Here is an 18,857-nt window from a genome sequence, read left to right as displayed (position 1 = left end):
CTCCTCTGTAGCAATTATGTTTTACCACTGTGTCTCTTATTGTCTGTGATTAACCACATTATGCTATATTTTAAAATGGAATGTTCCTTTATTTTAACTATTACATCTCCACAAATATATAAAGATACAAACACATGAAAATAGAAACCTGTAGATAGTTTTTGTAAATAATAGATATCAAATCTTCAAATATACCACAAAATATTATGTGTCCATTGTAATTTCTTTTTGGCTCCAAAAAATAGGTTCAATGCAATTGAATTTTAAATGAAATTGTAACACTGAATTTTATCACAGACCTTACAAGATAGGTGTATAATTATTTGTAAAATTAGATTTTAATAAGAGCATTCCAAATAACACTACAAATTTCACTTAAGATATTCTAGTACCCACTGTACTTTTTCATGTATGACTAATGCTTTCAGTAGAAAAATATAAGAAGTCTACTAAAGAGAGATGCTGTTGATGACCGTGCCTAAATCCTAGTTCTTTATGAAAATTTTATTGATTTCACATAGACATAGCGGTAATTAATGCTGGGAAAAGAAACTAAAATGATATTTGTAAGTGACAGAGCCAAGAAATCATCAAGGATAAAACTACTAAAGGTCATGGGAAATTCAAAGTTTTAACATGATTTATATTAAAGCATATCAGGAGAAGTGGTCTATTTCTTTATATGGACATTGATTCCATAAAAATGCTAATTTTGTTATATCTTTTGAAATGTAACCTGAGTAATTGTGTGCTAGGAAATCCTTTTATCTGTAAATGGAATGACTTGATGTAAATCTTATAAGTAAGCCCTTGTTAGCATGCTATTTTTTATTTATTTCACATACCAACCACAGATGCCCCTCTCTTCCCTCCTCCCTTCCCCCAGATGTGTCCCTCCAATTCCCCCCATTTGCTCCTCAGACAAAATAAGGCCTCCCATGGGGAGTCAGCAGAGCTTGGTATATTCAGCTGAGGCAGGTCCAAGCCTCTCCCTCTGCATCAAGGCTGTGCAAGGTGTCCCACCATAGGTAGTGGGCTCCAAAAAGCCAGCTCATGCAATAGGGATGGATCCTGATCCTTTAAGCAGATCAAGCTACACAACTGTCTTGCTTATGTAAAGAGCCTAGTCCAGTCCCATGGAGGCTTCACAGCTGTTAGTCTTAAAGTTCATCCTGAGTGAGGTAACCCAGACTCAGAAGGACAAACATGGTATGTACTTGCTCATAAGTCGATACTAGATGTAAAGCAAAAGATAACCAGACTACAACCCACAGCTCCAGAGAAGCTAGCTAAGAAGCTAAGGAGGATCCTAAGAGAGACATATAAATCGCCCTGGGAAGGGGATCTAGATGAGATCTTCATGAGCAAACTGGGGATGAGGTGGGGCAATAGAGCTGGAACAGGGATGGAGTGGTTGAGCAATGAAAGAGATACTATGAAAGAGGAAGATATCATAGGGAGAAACCGGGAGCTACAGAAGTTCCCAGGAATCCACAAGGATGACCCCAGCAATAGTGGAGAAGGTGCCTGAACTGACTTACCCCAGTAATCAGGTCAGTGACTATCCTAACTGTCATCATAGAGCCTTCATCCAATAACTGATGGAAGCAGAGGCAGAGATCCACAGCCAACCACCAGGCTGAGCTCCAGGAGTCCAGTCGAAGAGAGAGGGGAGAGGTTCTATGAGTAAGGGGCATTAAGATCATGATAGGGAACCTACAGATACAACCAAACCAAACTAGCATGTTATTTATGAAGGAAATAGTCTCTCCCATGCTTTATTCATTAAGATTTTCATTCAGTTTTCACAATTATCTTACATCATTTTTATTCCCGTAGGTGAATACTGTTGTTATAATCAAATGACACATACCAAAAAAATTATTTTGCAATATGTTTGCATATTTGCAATATCATCAATACTTGGAACATTCACAACAGATAATATTATAATAATAGATACTGTCTTAGATAGGTTTTTTTTTTAATTGCTGTGAAAAGACATCATGACCATGGCAGGTCTCATAAAGTAAAACATTTACTTGAAGTGACAGCTTAAAGTTTCAGAGGTTTAGTCCATTATCATCATGGTGTGGAGCATAGCAACATGCAGGAAGACATGGTGCTGGAGAAGTAGCTGAGAGTCCCACACCTTCCTGGTGACAGAATGTTATCTAAGACACCGGGCAGTATCTTGAGCATATATGCAAACTCAAAGCCTGCCTCCACGGTGACAAATGTCCTTCAACAAGACTACACCTGCTCCAACAAGGCCACACCTCCTAATAGTGCTACTCCCTTTGGAGGCCATTTTCTTTCAAATTATCACATATATTAAGTCAACCCTTATGAAATGTAAATCATTTTAGAAACATTAATGGGAGAAATATTTTGGATTAGTCATTTCTAGTATAAATTTATGCCCCATTATAGAAACATTCACTTTTGTATTTTTCTTATCCCATCAGGAATAATCCAAGAAATATTCTCCCACTAACGCTACAGTTCACAAGTAGTGTGAGAACCCTTTGGAGGTCAAACAATCACTTCAACAGAGTCACCAAAGACTATCAGAAAATACAGATATTTACATTACAATTCATAACAGTACCAAAATTGTGGTTATGAAGTAGAATCAAAAATTATTTTATGGTTAGGATCACCACAACATGAGGAACTGTATTAAAGGATTGTGGCATTAGGAAGGTTGATATCCATGGCACTAACAGTTCACATATGCCATGTTTATTTTGAAAAATCTGTGAATAAGTGTTATTATATTTAATTAATAGTAACCCTCAGGAAGAGAAACTTTATTTTATCCACATTAAATGTAATCTTTAACAAATTGAACCTTAACCAACAAAGTAATATCAACTTCTTTTTCAGATATTTACTATTTCTCAAAACATGAAATACATTAAGAAAAGAGCCTAGTAACAGTGAAAAAAATCATGCAGGCTTATCAGGCTAGGGCTTGAAATGTTTCTTCTCTCTACCTTTGAAAAAATAATTAATTAAATGTTCTCTAATAGAAACACACAACCAATAGATGGCATTATAGCCGTGACTCCCATTTACAGTATCTCTATGAAATCACTTCGCAAAAAAATAATATAAAATGACCTAATAGACAGAAACATCGGTTGCTTATTTCCTCTCCCAAAGAATGACTAGCTACTCATGATGTGTTAGGTTTTAACCTTCCTTGGAAAGCTAAAACCCCAAGTTTGCATCAGATCATATTAGAAAAGCTTCATTATTCCAACTGGAAAGCACAACACACTTAGATGTACAAAAAAATTATTTAGTTTCCTTTTAATATTGCCTAAAAACAAGAGTTTCCCTTGTTATTAAACACAACTTAACAAGTATGTCTTACACTGATAATTTCACCACTTTGCTTTAAAAAGTGAAAAGCTAAATAAATAAAATGTCATTTTCTCTTTATTTAAAGATTCAATAACTTTTAACATGGCAGTTTTCCACAAATGTCTCTACAGAGTAAAAATAATTGCTCTCAAAATGCCAACAGAAGCTTTTACATAAATTGACAAGGTTTTAGTTAAAAATGTAATGTAAGTGCAAAGAAACAAAAATGACCAAAACAAGCTGTAAAGAATATGAAATTTGGAGACTGAGCCATGCATGTACAACATGTTTTGTGATTCCTTAACTGGTATGAAATTATTGTTTGAGCATAGTGATAAATTCACAAAATGATGGAAGTCTATTAAAAATTTCAAAATAAACCTTTCAGTTACTGTTGGGCAAGGTTTTGGATAGGTTGTCATGCCATTTTGATGAGGATGAGCTAATTGTCACAATGATCATACTTAAAAACTCTGTATCAGTGTACCAAAATATCTTAAGATATTTAGCAAGCTGGACGTTGGACTAATGTAGTTGAGGTCATCCTCAGTTATACAATTAGTTCGAGGAATGCCTGGGGTATATCATTCCTCATCTCAAAATTGTTTTTAAAAAAGACATTTGCTTTAGATCATACGAAGCAATTGTCTTCAAAGTGAACACACCCATACATATAGGAACTTTATCTAACTGGATGGGGGAAAGCTCATGAATCCTCAATCATATACAAAGAACTATAGGCAACTAATGAGTGTTGAAAGCAGGAGAGGTTGTCTTCCCCAGGAAAGAACACACCAACTGGTTGTCCAGTGCCAAAGGGCCAACTTGTCACATACAAACAACATTGTTTAGACTGATTAGGTTATATTTAGGAATATCTGTATATAATATATACAATAACCATTAGTGGGAAAAGAGGTAATGTAATTGAAAGAGAGTGGGGAGTGGTAAATGAAACGATTTGGGGTGGGCGAAATGCTGTAATTATAATTTCAGAAATTAATATAAAAGAACTATCTCTATAGAAATTCCTAAAAGAAAACCTGACAAAATATTTTCATTTACTCTGTAGTTTTAATATGTCCATAGCAAAACACCAAAAGCAGAAAATACATAATACATTAAAACATTTGGATGTAAGGGGTAGGGTAAGAACAGGGATGCCAGCATGGACTCTAATGTATAATGGGTACTTATTGTACTGATGGAGCCTGGAGTCCAGCATGTGCTTTGATAAGCTATTAGGCACTAGAAATAGCAATTTCTCCCTTCTGCCAAAGGAGGGATAAAGAAATGGCTCCTTTGGATGAGGAAAACTGGCTTCACAAGTTCCTGAGGAATGCTGGCTTTTAGAATTTGCATCAGATAGTATGTATATTTGATTTACAGTTAACCTTGTGGATATTTTTACAATCATCTTTGAACCATCAATAATCTATTAGGCCATTGCTAAAGACAATAATAGCTACAACAATTAAAACTACTCCAAATAGTTAAGTCTTTTGTTTTACAGTTCAATCATAATACTTCATGTTTTTCATTTAGCATGTCTGTTTCTTTTTTTCTTTTCTTTCTTTTTTTATTTTTTTATTTTTTTTGAGACAGGGTTTCTCTGCATAGCTTTGGTGCCTTTCCTGAAACTCACTCTGTAGCCCAGGCTGGCCTCAAACTCATAGAGATCCATGTGCCTCTGCCTCCTGAGTGCTGGGATTAAAGGCGTGTGCCACTACCGCCCGGCAGCATGTCTGTTTCTATGGACATGATTTTAAGTCCTTAGACTATGATTTCTCTCTTGAATTCTGTTTGACAAAGGATTCCATCTGCTATCATATCTTTTCTAAATTTTTGATTGAGGGTGATCTTCAACTGTCCTCAAGATCTCTGTAAATCCCTGTATCATAATTCTCTCATTTACTGTAATCAGTTTACTTTTTCCTCTTTGTGTCTAGAGAGGCAATTCAAACAGTTTTATTTTTATTCAGCAATTTATTTCAAGAACAAAATAGAATAAATAAATCAATTTTCCTTTATTTCTTTCTTTGTTATTTATTAATTGTGTGTTCATGCATATGCATGCACATTTGTATGTGCATTTATGTGTGTGTGCTTGTTATGTAAGTGTACTTGTGTGTATGTCTGTGTGTGCATGCGCATGCTTGTACATGAATGCTACAGCATATATGTAGAGGTAAGAACACAGCCAAGCAGGAAAATCCTATTTCATGTGTGCTCCAGGGAATGAAATCAGGATGTGAGGCTTTATGGCATATACATTAATTCATTGAGCTAATCTGTTGCTCCGTTAGATGTCTACTAAATACTTACCAAAATGACACAAATAAATTAAAATAGCCAAATATATACACATCATCACATATAAGTATATTACCATACATAGAAACCTAAAGTGAGAAAATGAACTCAGTTTGGTTTCGAATTGTTCACTGAAGACTGCTGTGTTCAGAGTTTGGTCCACAAGTTTTGTATCATATAATTGATAAGTAATTGGTTAATATGGGTTCTAACTTAGTTAACAGATTGAACTGTTGATGGATGACTGGGAATAGTGAGAAACTAGAGGATACGGCCTAAGGGGTAGAAGTAGATCTTTGGGAGTGTGCCTGGAGTGCAATGTTGCTCCCAGCCTTTGCCTCTCTCCGTCTCCTCTCCCTCTCTCTCTCTGTTTCTCTCTGTCTCTCTGTCTCTGTCTCCTCTCCCTCTCTCTGTCTGTCTCTGTCTCTGTCTGCCTGTCTGTCTCTCTGTCTGTCTCTCTCTCTCTCTTTCTCTCTCTCCCCCTTTCTCTCTGTGTCTCTTTCTGTCTGTCTGTCTCTGTCTCTGTCTGTCTGTCTCTCTGTCTCCTCTCCCTCTCTCTCTCTGTCTCTATGTCTCAGTCTGTCTCTGTCTCTGTGTCTCTGTGTTACTCTGTCTCTCTGTCTCTGTCTCTGTCTCTCTGTCTTTGTGTGTGTGTGTGTGTGTGTGTGTGTGTGTGTGTGTGTGTGTGTGTGGTGTGTCTCCTGAGTAGGGGCCAAGGTGAAATAAACAAAGTGTCCTTCAGAACACTCCTGCAGCCATGATTTCTGCTTAAGCTTTGGCCTTAATTAATAAGTCTATCCAACAGTAGACCGAAACCAGGAACCAAATGAAATTCCCCATCATTTTGAGTTATTGCTCTCGATTTCCTTTAGCAGTGAAAACTGATCAGCGTCTTGCTATAACGAAGGTTTCAAGGAAACTTTTTTTTTTTTTTTTTTTTTTTTTTTGGTTTTTCGAGACAGGGTTTCTCTGTGTAGCTTTGCGCCTTTCCTGGGACTCACTTGGTAGTCCAGGCTGGCCTCGAACTCACAGAGATCCGCCTGGCTCTGCCTCCCGAGTGCTGGGATTAAAGGCGTGCGCCACCACCGCCCGGCTCAAGGAAACTTTTACCCTTCCCTACCTGATAAAGTTAAGTCATTTTCCTAGCAAAAAAAAAAAAAAAAAAAAAAAAAAAAAGAGAGAGATTTGAATCCATGCACAACATTGACGATTGCAAGGTTAGCCTCAGGCAAACAAGATTGGTGTTTAATCTCTGCATTTTTGTGCTTCTTACACTCTTTTCCTAGCCTAGTCTTTTGATGTTAAATAATCAGTATATAAAGACAAAGCTTAGGTTCCACTGTGTTTGCCTTTCATAGTATTTGATGATACTGCTGTACAATGAAAAAGTTTTCATATACAGTCTGAAACAGACATACTTTCAAAAATGTAACAAAAAGCATTAAATTCCTACTTTGCTTTAACCTAACTACATAGTTTTATAATCTCTAAATTTAAATTTTATTTTTATGCCCTGTTCGACTTCCTAACATGATGGAAGTACCCAGGAGAGTAACTTTTAACAACTGCCCCCCCTGCTCTGGGGCCCATGCTTCCACCAGGTAGCATGTAGCCAGGCCACAAACCTTTCTTGTCTATATGAGCAAAAGCTAAATCTGCCATACTTGGAGATGCCTCTGTATACTGAAGTGGGAATCTGCCAGGCTGTGCTCAAGATGCTGGTGTCTCTGTACCATGGCCTGCATGAGAAACACAACTAGGAAGTTGTTTCTGGCTCCATTTATGTGTTCTAGAATCCTTTTTCTCAGGTCTTATGTGGAAGTTCCTGTTCCACTTTGGTTGGGCGCCAAATGTAGTCAGAGGCTTTTCTGCATCCTGTCTCATTCTGCAGCCACTTATAAAATAATCACTCAGAGGCTTATATTGCTTATAAATGCTTGGCCTATTTTTCTGGCTTATTACTAACTAGGTCTTACAACTTACATTAACTCATTTCTATTAATCTGCATTTTGCCACACGGCCATGGCATTACCAGTCTGCTGGCATCTTACACCTTGGGCTGCCGGATGACTCTACCCTTCTTCTCCCTGTATCTCTACTTGGATTTCCCACCTAGCTCTGTTATGTCTTGTTGTAGGCCAAAGCAGCTTTTATTCATCAACCAATGAGAGCAACACATATTCATAGAGTACAGAAGGACATCCAATATCACCTGGAATTTATCATGTCCTCATTTTCACTTAGTATCAAGACTCTTATATACTTCTCTTTTATTCTTTCTCATCCTGTTTTGGTGCTCATTTTCACAAATTGTTTATGTTCTAAGAAAGCACTTGAATTTGGTCTTTTTAAAATTTGAGATTAAAGTTAACCCACACTCCCTATTTATACTAAAAACTAGTGTAAACCATAACATTTTCCATAATCTCTTAAAGTTGAAATTATTAAAATTTCTAGAAGGAGCATTTTGCATTTTCATGATTTAGGAAAATAGTTGCCAGGCTAACAGGAAGTTAGAATATTTGTGTGAAATGTATAATTATTGCTCATTCTTGAAGTTCAAATTGCTAAATAACTTCTGATGATCTAGGAATAATTAACCTGAAGTAGGGATTTATCACCTTAAAAATTCCTTTGGCATGTCCTAACTGGTGTCTCAACTTGTACACCAAAGCTTCATTAAAGAGATGACTGCCTTTGTAAAGCACTTTTGTTTGAACTGTGGTAAATGACTGGATTATAGTTTGCCACCTCATGCAAGTATTCCTTAGATTATTTTAAGTATTAAAGCCATCTTGTGCAGAACTGGTTGGTCTCTTGACCAGCCCTAAATTCCTACCCACTAATCTGCTTGGGAAAGTCCTATCAGCATTTAATAAAGACTCCATTCAAATTACTCAGGCCTCTCAGGAGTCTTTCTCTTCAGGTTCCCTATAATAGAACATGCCTTTTAAAATTGTCATAAGAAAAAAGGCCCTACTTTTATCAGTGAATATATTTATTTATACCTTCAAACCTCTATCAACATGGAATTAGAAATATCGAAAATGTCTTGGTTACAAGCCTTATGACTATGAATTTGCCTCTATGGTTGATATTTTACTACCGCATTAAATAATTCTGGTATTTTTTAATTGATTCCACTTTTCAAAATATTTTTTATAGTCTTTTCTACATTACTTCAAACTTTCAGGTACAGGAGGAACAGACTGATAGATATAAGAGGTAAAAGTAGATTCTACTTGTTTTATCTTTAGCAATCACACAAGAAAAAAATGACTATAAATTTCATATATGCAATGAAAACTATATATTTTGCATAATGTAACTAAATGGGCTAATTTCCAAAATATATTTGTAACCATAAGTTTCTCTGATCCCACCCAACCCCACGGTCCCATGTTTCTCCAGTTCCACCAGGCCCCAAGGTCTTACCTGGCCCCGTGGTCCCTCAGCTGCTTATTAAATAATCACTCAGAGGCTTAATATTAATTGCAAATTCTATGGCCTTTTGGTTCAAGCTTCTTGCTAGCTAGCTCTTGCAACTTAACTCAACCCATACCTATTAATCTATGTATCTCCATGTGTCCATGGCTTTCTTTCATCCCATTATATGTTGCTCCTTGGATGGCAGTTTGGTGTCTCCCCCAACTCCATCCCTCTCTGTCTTGTCTTTAGTTTGGATGTACCACCTAACAATATTCTACCCTGCCATAAGCCAATACAGCTTTATCTTAGAAAGGAAATTCAGTTTAATAATTTTAAACATCAATAATTCTTTTCCTAACCTTTTAATGTCTTCTAATTGATACTAAAAACAATCTTTCAGCATCTTTATATTAAAAATTGGTCTAATTTTTAAAATTCTCAGTAGAACAACATTGTGTGGTTCATATGGAGCTTCATTTTACGTGTACAGGTGTTATTCAAAAGTGGAGGCCAATAAACAAGTTATATAGAAGATAAGCTTCAAAATAAAAGTTTAGAGTTCTCATCATTAGTTTTACATAGTTTTAAAGTCAAAGACCCTAATACATTCCATGAGAAAATAGGAATATAAGACAGATGGAGAGGTATATACCCTAGTGCCAGAACTTGAAAGGCTAAGACAAGTCATCATTTCATTATCTCCATCTCAGCCATAGATATACCGTAAGACATTAGAAAGAAACAAAGATAAAGGCTGACATAGTGTAATGAGCTAGAAATTCTATTATTCAGAAGAATCAGCAATTCAATGTCAGCCTTGGCTGCATAGTAAAACTTCAGTAAGCCATATATATTTCATTTACACACATAAATACTTCCTATTATGGGAACTAAAGACTGGGGTGTTTAAAAAAAGGGCTTCAAACTTTTGAAAAGTTTCAAGAATAAATGTTAATTTTGCTAAGCAAAAGAAAGTAATAATTTATGAAATATTAAGCCAATTTTCAATATAGACACACCTAACAATTACTCCTGTGTTTATGTGTTACATTACCTTAGCTGCTTGAAAACGTCTAAATTCTGAAAAAGAGTTTCAAGTGGATGTAGATCTTTTATATTTAGTGATTGAAGTGGCAAAGATGAAGTCCCATATTGTCACCCTAATTTTTACTGATGTCATTTCTGGCTAAAATGGTATTCCTGCCTTCAATGAAGAAAATACTGTCATCAATAGGCATTATGAAATGTGGGCATGAATATCTTAAGGGGCATTTTCCATTTAATGTCTTAGCCATATAGTTATGATGACTCATAAGCTATATCTTCAAAGGTTACCTTTGTTCCCGCTTTCTCTTTCGTTTATAAATCATATTATAGGAAAAGCAGTCTTGGGTTGAATTGTAATCCAATAAAATAAAATCATGAGCCACTATAGTTCCAGAAAGTATAATACATCTTTTCTTGCAAATATGGTTTCTAGAGAGATTTCTGGAATATTGAATGTTCATAGCCAGGAGTGGGAAGAGTCATAAACAGTTGTAGCATGTGCAGGAATTCTTGCTTTTATTTGTCAAGAGGCTTCAGATAGATATAGGTTATTCTCTCTTTTGAAATCCCAATGATTGCTCTTCCTGTACTGCCTCATAATTAGCATTGAGCTGTAGATTTATGCCCTTCATTCTGCTTTTTGACAAAACTTGTAACCACATAAAGACACTTTAAAGTTTTTTTTTAATAACACAGTTAATCTAATTTTGTATTAATTTGGCATAGCAATTTAGATGCCTTTTCAGGCTCCTTTGATATCCTAATTAGTGACAGAAGCAAATGTGATAAGTTTCTGGTAACAAGTAAGAACATGAAATTGACTGAAAACTATCACCCTAGTCATAAACATGAACCCAGACCAAGTCCAATGTAGAGCAGGAGAAAGAGTGGGTGGGTACAATTGCCCCCAAACAGTTTTATGATGAACCCAGAACAGAAGTGGAAGCTATGATTTCAGAATCAGCCCTTGATTTGTAGTAATTGCTACAAATCCTACAGCATCCTTGAACTTGTTAATATGTGAGACACAAGCATGAACATATGAAAGGAGATATGAAGCTAATTGTTTTTCAAGTTTCAACATTGTCATAGAATTTGTTTTCTTTTTTCTTTTATAGTTGGTAAATCCAAAACTGTGCTTTTAGTAGTGAAAGAGTAAAACCCCAAGTGAAATTATATGGCCTCAGAATTGCTATTTAACTCTATAGATGACATCGAGGAGCATAGAATTTTGGACCGGCAACTGTTTGTTTGAATTACTACCTTAATATAGCTTTGTAATTTTTTTTTACTTATGAAATAATTACACAATGAGTTACACAATTACAAAATGATGATGTTTTATAGAAAACAATAATAAAATTCATTATGAAATCTCATAAAATGAAAAAAACAAGGTTTCTCATATGTTATCTCTACTATATTTGGAAACTTCCCAGTGAACGAGCCTCATTGTGCAATGGTTAACATAGCTTTGAGTCCAGTGAGATAGACACATGCAAGTTACATTAAGTTTGTTTACTAGTTACACTTAAGTAGCAGCTGACAGTGGAAGCTGAAGATTCATTGTGAGCTGTACGTGATGGCTTAGGAAAACCTAGGTATAATTTCCCAAGTGACTATTATTTTAGCACAGTGTCTGTATTTGGTCAAGTAGAAAGTAATTTTTAAAAGTACTAATTTGCTGTGAGGGAGCAATATTTTGTCAGAGCTAAAGTATAAACTTTAAATCTTTTTCTGAAAGAGATAATTTTAGAAAGCAAGTTTGGATAAGAAATTGCCTTTAATGGTGCTACCTACTCAATTCTTGATTTTATTTCTCAGTCAGCTGTGGTACTACTGTTACTGTAAGAAAAGCCAGTTTCCTCTGGAGCTCATGATGTTGCAACGGGTGCCTGGAGGAATTCCCTCCAGTTGTTTCCTCAGTTTCAGCTTCCCCTTTTGCTGTGCCTTTTCAGTTCAAAAACAATTCACACTTCTTGAACATGCCTTTGTACTCAAAGGAGGAAAAATAATAACTGTCTATTCTTTATTTCCCAAAATTAGAAGATCTAATTAGAATGTAATTTCACCATGGGGAAAAGTCACAAATCTTAATGACAGTGAGAACTGATGAAAAAAAAAAATGTGTTTTCCAAATAATGACTTCAGAATTAAAGTTACTTAAAGGTAAGTACTAGTCACTACTCTGTGACACCAGTTTCTAGCAGATTGCATGAAATTTTGAGTATAAATCCAGGAACTAGGAGAGCCAATATTTGAACCCAAGGCATTCTGATCTAGACAAGAGACATCAAATACTTCTTAATTTGATAACCACTATTCTTAGAGGTAGATGAATATATAACCCTAATAGCCTGTTTTCTCTTTTTTGCCACTTGAAACAAATGCTTCAAGTTTACCTAATCTGAAGTCTGATTAGGTGAAATAAATTTAAAGTTAAAACTTTAGTATAGCCGGGCGGTGGTGGCGCACGCCTTTAATCCCAGCACTCGGGAGGCAGAGGCAGGCGGGTCTCTGTGAGTTCGAGGCCAGCCTGGTCTCCAAAGCGAGTTCCAGGAAAGGCGCAAAGCTACACAGAGAAACCCTGTCTCGAAAAACCAAAAAAAAAAAACAAAAAAAAAACCAAAAAAAACAAAACTTTAGTATAATGTAATTTAAAAGCCGTAGTGAACTCTAGGTGTTCTAACAGTTTTAGAAGACTGCTGAGATTATGTTAAATATACTAAAATTTAAGAAAGTTAATGGTGGTAGCATTGTTGGAACCATTAAAATCAAAGTGATTAATTATGAAATGATAGCAGAATTTTCATGGATAATTGAGAATTAATATGTTATAAAAATAATTATTAAAATAATGTAACCTATTTCTCAGTAATTTCTTATGATTTAATTATGAAAGTCAAAGAAGTAACACTTTTTAAGTTTTTGAACATGCTATTGGTTGAATGTGTCTACTCCATAATTCAAAGTAAGCTAGCAATAAAAGTGGAGCTGTTAGAGGTGCTTGGGTCACCTGAAGACTAATGCCTGGGTTGATCTCCAGCCTAGCTAGTGGTAGGTAAGTGTTTCATCTGAGAAATGGCCTAATCTCTGCCTCTAAGCAGACTGCTTATTTTTAATCTGCTTCTTTTGGTGTCATATCAAAGCAATTAAATTGTGTTTGGAAAAGGTGGACAGAACACTGGTGAGGTAGAAACAGTAAGATCCTGAATTGAAGCTACAATGGGTACATTGTGAGTACAGAGTCTTTAGACTATCCTTTGCTCCATGGTAACACTGTCAATAACAACAACAACAACAATAATAATAATAGTAAATAAGCCAGGTGTGATGTCAATATATCTATCACATGGAAGACAAAGGGAGGCAGATCTCTCTGAGTTTAAGACCAGCTTGGTCTACATAACAAGTTCCAGGATAATCAGAGATATGTATTGTGATCTGCCTGAAAATTGACCCCAAAAGAAAGGAAAGAAATTCTCTCAAGTGAAAAAGAAATGAAGGCATGTTGGGCTATTTGAATAGAGTGAGGTCTCAGGAGTAAATTCAAAGTCTATAAAATTAAAAACAAATACTTACGAGGTACATGTATTACCATACACTTAACATTTTGTGTATTAATTTTTATATCTGTAAGATGGGAGTAACAAAAACTAATATGATAGTTTTGGGTGAATAATAAAATGAGAAACTTAAGGTAAATTTTAGGAATGAAAAGTATGACTTAAATATATAATCAATCTTGTTTTTTCTTGCCTGTTTAATATTGGGAAAACAAGAAAATATATATCTAAGAAAAGAGAAGTGCTGAAATATTGATGCAACAGTACAAACTAGTAATAATAGTTTCCCTGATAGCTAGATATGAGAAATGAAGTGTAGAATATAATTCAGGGTATGCTTGAAATGAAGAGCCGTTGGCATCTTTTGAGAAATATTGCATTAAGGTAGACGCGAAACCAGAGAGATAATTTTGTGACACAGATCTTGATTTGGGGAGCTGAAGAAATACCTTTGTAGCAGGAGGAGCAGGAGAGAGCCTGCCTCAACAAGGTGGATGGAGAAAACTGACACACTACATTTGTCCTCTGACTGCCACACACATATTGTGACACACATGTGCACATTCACACACCAATGACAAATCACAAAAGAAAATTAAGATCAAAGTACCTTAGGGTTTCTTTGCTCTCTTTTATGATAGTGATATGACTTCTAATAGTCATAGAGACTATCGTAAGAACATTGGAACAAAGTAAGAAAGCAGACTACAATAGTGTGGCCTGGAATTTCATGCTGCAACTTGTTCAGCATGGCCAGCTGAGCTGTAACAAGGGCAGAAATGTTGTGTTAATGATGATTGTCTCTAAATTGTTGCTTAGAGGTTCACTACATATAGAGTGAATGTCCTTTCTTTACAAAATCAATATCATTATTAGTGCACTGTCATCCTGAGTCAATTAGAATTACTCACCAACATGCTGTAATGGGCATTACTCACTGTGGACAGAGTTACTTTTTCCCCTGGTTGGTAAGATAAATGTTCAAGTGCTATATTTTGTATTAATAGACTGGTAGAAAGCATCAAATGTTGTTCGTCTTTCTTGCTGTACGCCTGTAGGGTTGAAATGATGTCTCTGAAACCTTTGCTGCTCACAGCCTTCTGAGCACCTAGACAAGTACTGCATGAGGATGGAGGAGAAACATCCAGCCATGCACGCTCTTTTTAGATGCCAAAAAAGAAAAATGAATAAATAAGCCCAACCCATAAAACCTATAAGAAATTGTGACTTGGCAGTGTCAAGGTCTGGTATTAGGGATAAAGGTCATTGGAAAAATCTGAAATTACTCTCTAGATTCTATTCCTATTACACATTCTCGCTAACTGTGATACATTTAGGAAAGAAAAAGAAAAGAATTTAAACACAAAGGATGGCCTGTTTTCATCGGTTTATAATAAAACAATGTACACAGATGGGGGTCAGACTTACGTTGCATAAACATAAAAAAAGCACATTTAAGTGTAAATGTACATAATCTGTAGTAAATAGTTAATTACATCTTATTTTATGTATATTTTACATTATTTTTATGTGTGTCTGTCTGTCTGTCTATCTGTGTATATGTATGCCACATGTGTAGGTTCCTGTGTAGGCTAGGAAAGGGGATCACATCACCTTACTCCTGAGTTTCAGGCAGTTAGGAAGTGCTCAGTACAGATCTAGGAACTGAACTGGGCTTCTCTGCAAGAACAGCAACCTCTCTAGCCTTGTAATTTATTGTTATAATATTAAAATATATTGGTGGGAACATAAACTAAATAAATTAAATTAAAATATCTTTAATATGTATATTTTGATAAATATGTAACCATGCAAGGCTCAGAAGAACCAGTGAAGGCAAAGTAACAGAGAAGAAATGAACCTCAGGAGTAAGAGTCAGTCCAAGGTAAAGGACAGAAAGCTACCATGCTAGGAAATATCTTCACTTTTTACATAATAGTGTCTTTTATGTCATTTATCTTTTTTGAGGGAAAGATTTTAGGAAGCATGGGTGGGACAAGGCTATAAAACATTCACTTGCCACATTTTGTGGAAAATATCTTTAAAGTATCTTTGGAATATAAAATCTTTATACCTTATCTTGTTCACATTGATAAGTGTCAGTTGCAAAAAGTGGATATATAAAATTTGTTCAAAACGATGTTTCTGTTTTGGTGTTATTGATGTTCTTATTGTTATGAGTAGCATTTTTGTCAGTCTTCCTCATTTGAAGTATTTCTTCCTTCCTGTCACTTGAGATGAGCAAGAAATTGGGTGTTTGTATATTGCCAGCTTAGGTTAATGCAAGGTTGCTCTTTAGGAAATGAGCATTGCTGGACAACTAATCCTCAAGAAATAGAACAGACAGAATTCAGGAGAAACTTCTGAGCAGTAAGTATCATTAAGATGTGAAAGAGTTCATGTATTCCTTTGTATATAAGCTTATATTACCACCAATTACCTAATAATATAAATGCATGTGTTACCAAGGATGTGCAGTGACTGGAAGCCATGCATCTTAAGACGTCCCAATTATTTCGGAAAATACTTGGAGATTCCCCCAATATTAAATATATAACACAATGTAGCTCAACCAATACACAGTGAGGTACTTATTTGTCACCCATAAAAGCACTTCTACTGTCCATAGGAAGTTTATCATAATAACAGCACACTGGGAAAAATGTATATGTGTGTGTGTACGTGTGTGTGTGTGTGTGTGTGTGTGTGTAATTTATATACATGTAATAATTTACACATACACACACATATAGTAATAAGTGAATGAAAGATGAAAGAACAAATGAACAAATAAATAAATAATGGCGCATTTATAAAACATAAATTAGGATTACAGGAAAACAAAGTATTGATATGCATAGTTACATATTGATATCACAAATGAGTATGTTGAGTGATAAGAACCATAAGTAAAGGACATAGCCTGTTAGTTAAAGTTTAATAAAATGTGAATTAATCTCTATTTTTATAAATTAGAACCATGATTGCCAAAACTGAAGTAAACAAGGTGAGGAAATAGGACTGTAGTTGATAAAGAAGCTTTAGTAGCATTTGTTAGACTGTTCTTCCAAGGTACAGGATAAGAGGATATGGAGCTTCTGTCCTGTGGAGGAAATGATGCTTATGACTGGATGGAGAAAAAAACAGACTATGATAAGAAATTGAAATTGTCAATAATTTGATCTTGGCCTTCTCACCCCAAGAAAAGCAAATTTATGTCTTTATAAATCACTCAGGCTATGGATATCTGTTTTATAGCAGCACATACATATTTAGGCCAAAATGGAACTTTTTAAAAGTATAGAAATTTGGGTTTGTGTGGGGAGAAAAACTATTACTAATGCTAAAATAGATAAAGGACAATGTAACAATAGCAAAGAATTGCAAAATTGGGCAACAGTTGGAGGAGACATTAGAAAGGGATTCAAATATAACATATTACAAATGGCTTAGTTATGAAAAACATACCAAAGTATGTTATGTTCAAATGAAGTACAGATTTATGTATTTGGAGTATACATTTACTGGCCAGTCATGCATAAGCCAGTGATCATGAACAATCAAATGCTGCTACAAGATAGTTGAAAATAATAATAAAAGTCCTCAGGTGTCAAATATATCACAGATTATAGCTTGGGACCAGGAAAGCACCATGAAAAGCATCCAAAGGAATATCACCTCTGCAAGACCACTAGAATATTGCAAGTCAAGCCAAGCACAATCTGCTCAAAATATCACAAGGATATCTAAATCACACTGGAAAAATAAACCCCAGTCCTAAACAAGAGAAAAGCAGATACCAAGGAGAATTCTATGTTCCGAGAAGGCAGAGTCTTCACTGATCACCTACCTCATGGATCTCAAAGGCTCATAGTGCAGGTGGTGTAATTGAGATGATGAATGCCTTTGAAGGATCAAAGTATACAATGGGAGGTTCGGAACAATCTGAAATTAAAGGAACAATTCAGAAACAAGAAATTCAAACAGGTGGCTAACCTAGATTTTGTCTGAAAGCCAATTATGTGCTTTTCCCGTCTCCATTTAAGTCTTTAGCTGAATATCAATTATTTTCAGCCAACAAAAGCATACACAATCTGAGCTAAACATGAAATTTCACTGTTGGAACACATCCTATCAGGCAATGTATTTCACAAAAGAAATTGTTTTGGTATTTTAGGATTAAATTTAACATGATGACTCTGAACTAAAAAAAAAAAAAAAAACCAGACTGGATAGATTTTCTTTGGGATTGATCTCCACATTGGCAAAGCTATGAAAAATAGCATGAAGAACAGACATAGATTCATTTGTCCTTGTGTGTTTTATATCTATTTTTATTTGTCTTTAATAGTTAGCTATATGCATTACACCATCAGAAAAATAGCATCCCTAGAGGGATGGATTTCTGAGGCTCTGCAGGACTTGTTCAACAAATCTGCCTTATAATAGATTGTTTTCCACAGAGATTAAACTGGAGAAAACATAAAACGATAAAAATGTACTTTAAAGTTGTCAAAAGTGAACATCTGAATAAGAAAAGCTCATCTTTACCCATCAAGCCACATTTTTTAGGAAAATATAGTACTTTAACAAATGGCATGATAAATTGCCCAAGTAACAACTTGTTATTTTATTTAAGGAACAGTAATAGACAACTGCAGTCAGTTTCCTTCACTCACCAGAAGGGAAATGCAGAGGATGTGTTGGTTAAAACTATTTAACTCTCTGCATTTCTTTTCCATTTCCAAATGTGCGTCTCTCCTTTTGTGCACAATATACTAATTAACACAAGAAAGTCCTCCACTCATTCCTTCATAGAGCCTTCCAACTTATATTTAATTTCTTGAGTGATCAATGTTTACAATGTGATATTCATGTTTTTCTTCTCTCCACATCCCAAAAGAGAGGGAGGGAAAAAAGAGTTGATCATGAAATGAAGGCTTGAAGAATGATTTTTTGTCCTTAGTACATCAGGCAGCCTGAGGATTCTAGGTTACCTTGGAGAAATGCTTAAGTGGATAGTTTGAGGTACTCATGCATGCCCAGCATTTCCATAACATCAACATCATCCAAGTTTTGATGTACAACTGACTGAATGTCAATACCTTTCTAGGACATTGCCTTTGCAG

Source organism: Peromyscus eremicus, chromosome 20 (assembly GCF_949786415.1).
Source record: "Peromyscus eremicus chromosome 20, PerEre_H2_v1, whole genome shotgun sequence".
Classification (NCBI taxonomy): domain Eukaryota; kingdom Metazoa; phylum Chordata; class Mammalia; order Rodentia; family Cricetidae; genus Peromyscus; species Peromyscus eremicus.
Note: the sequence above shows the minus strand (reverse complement) of the source record.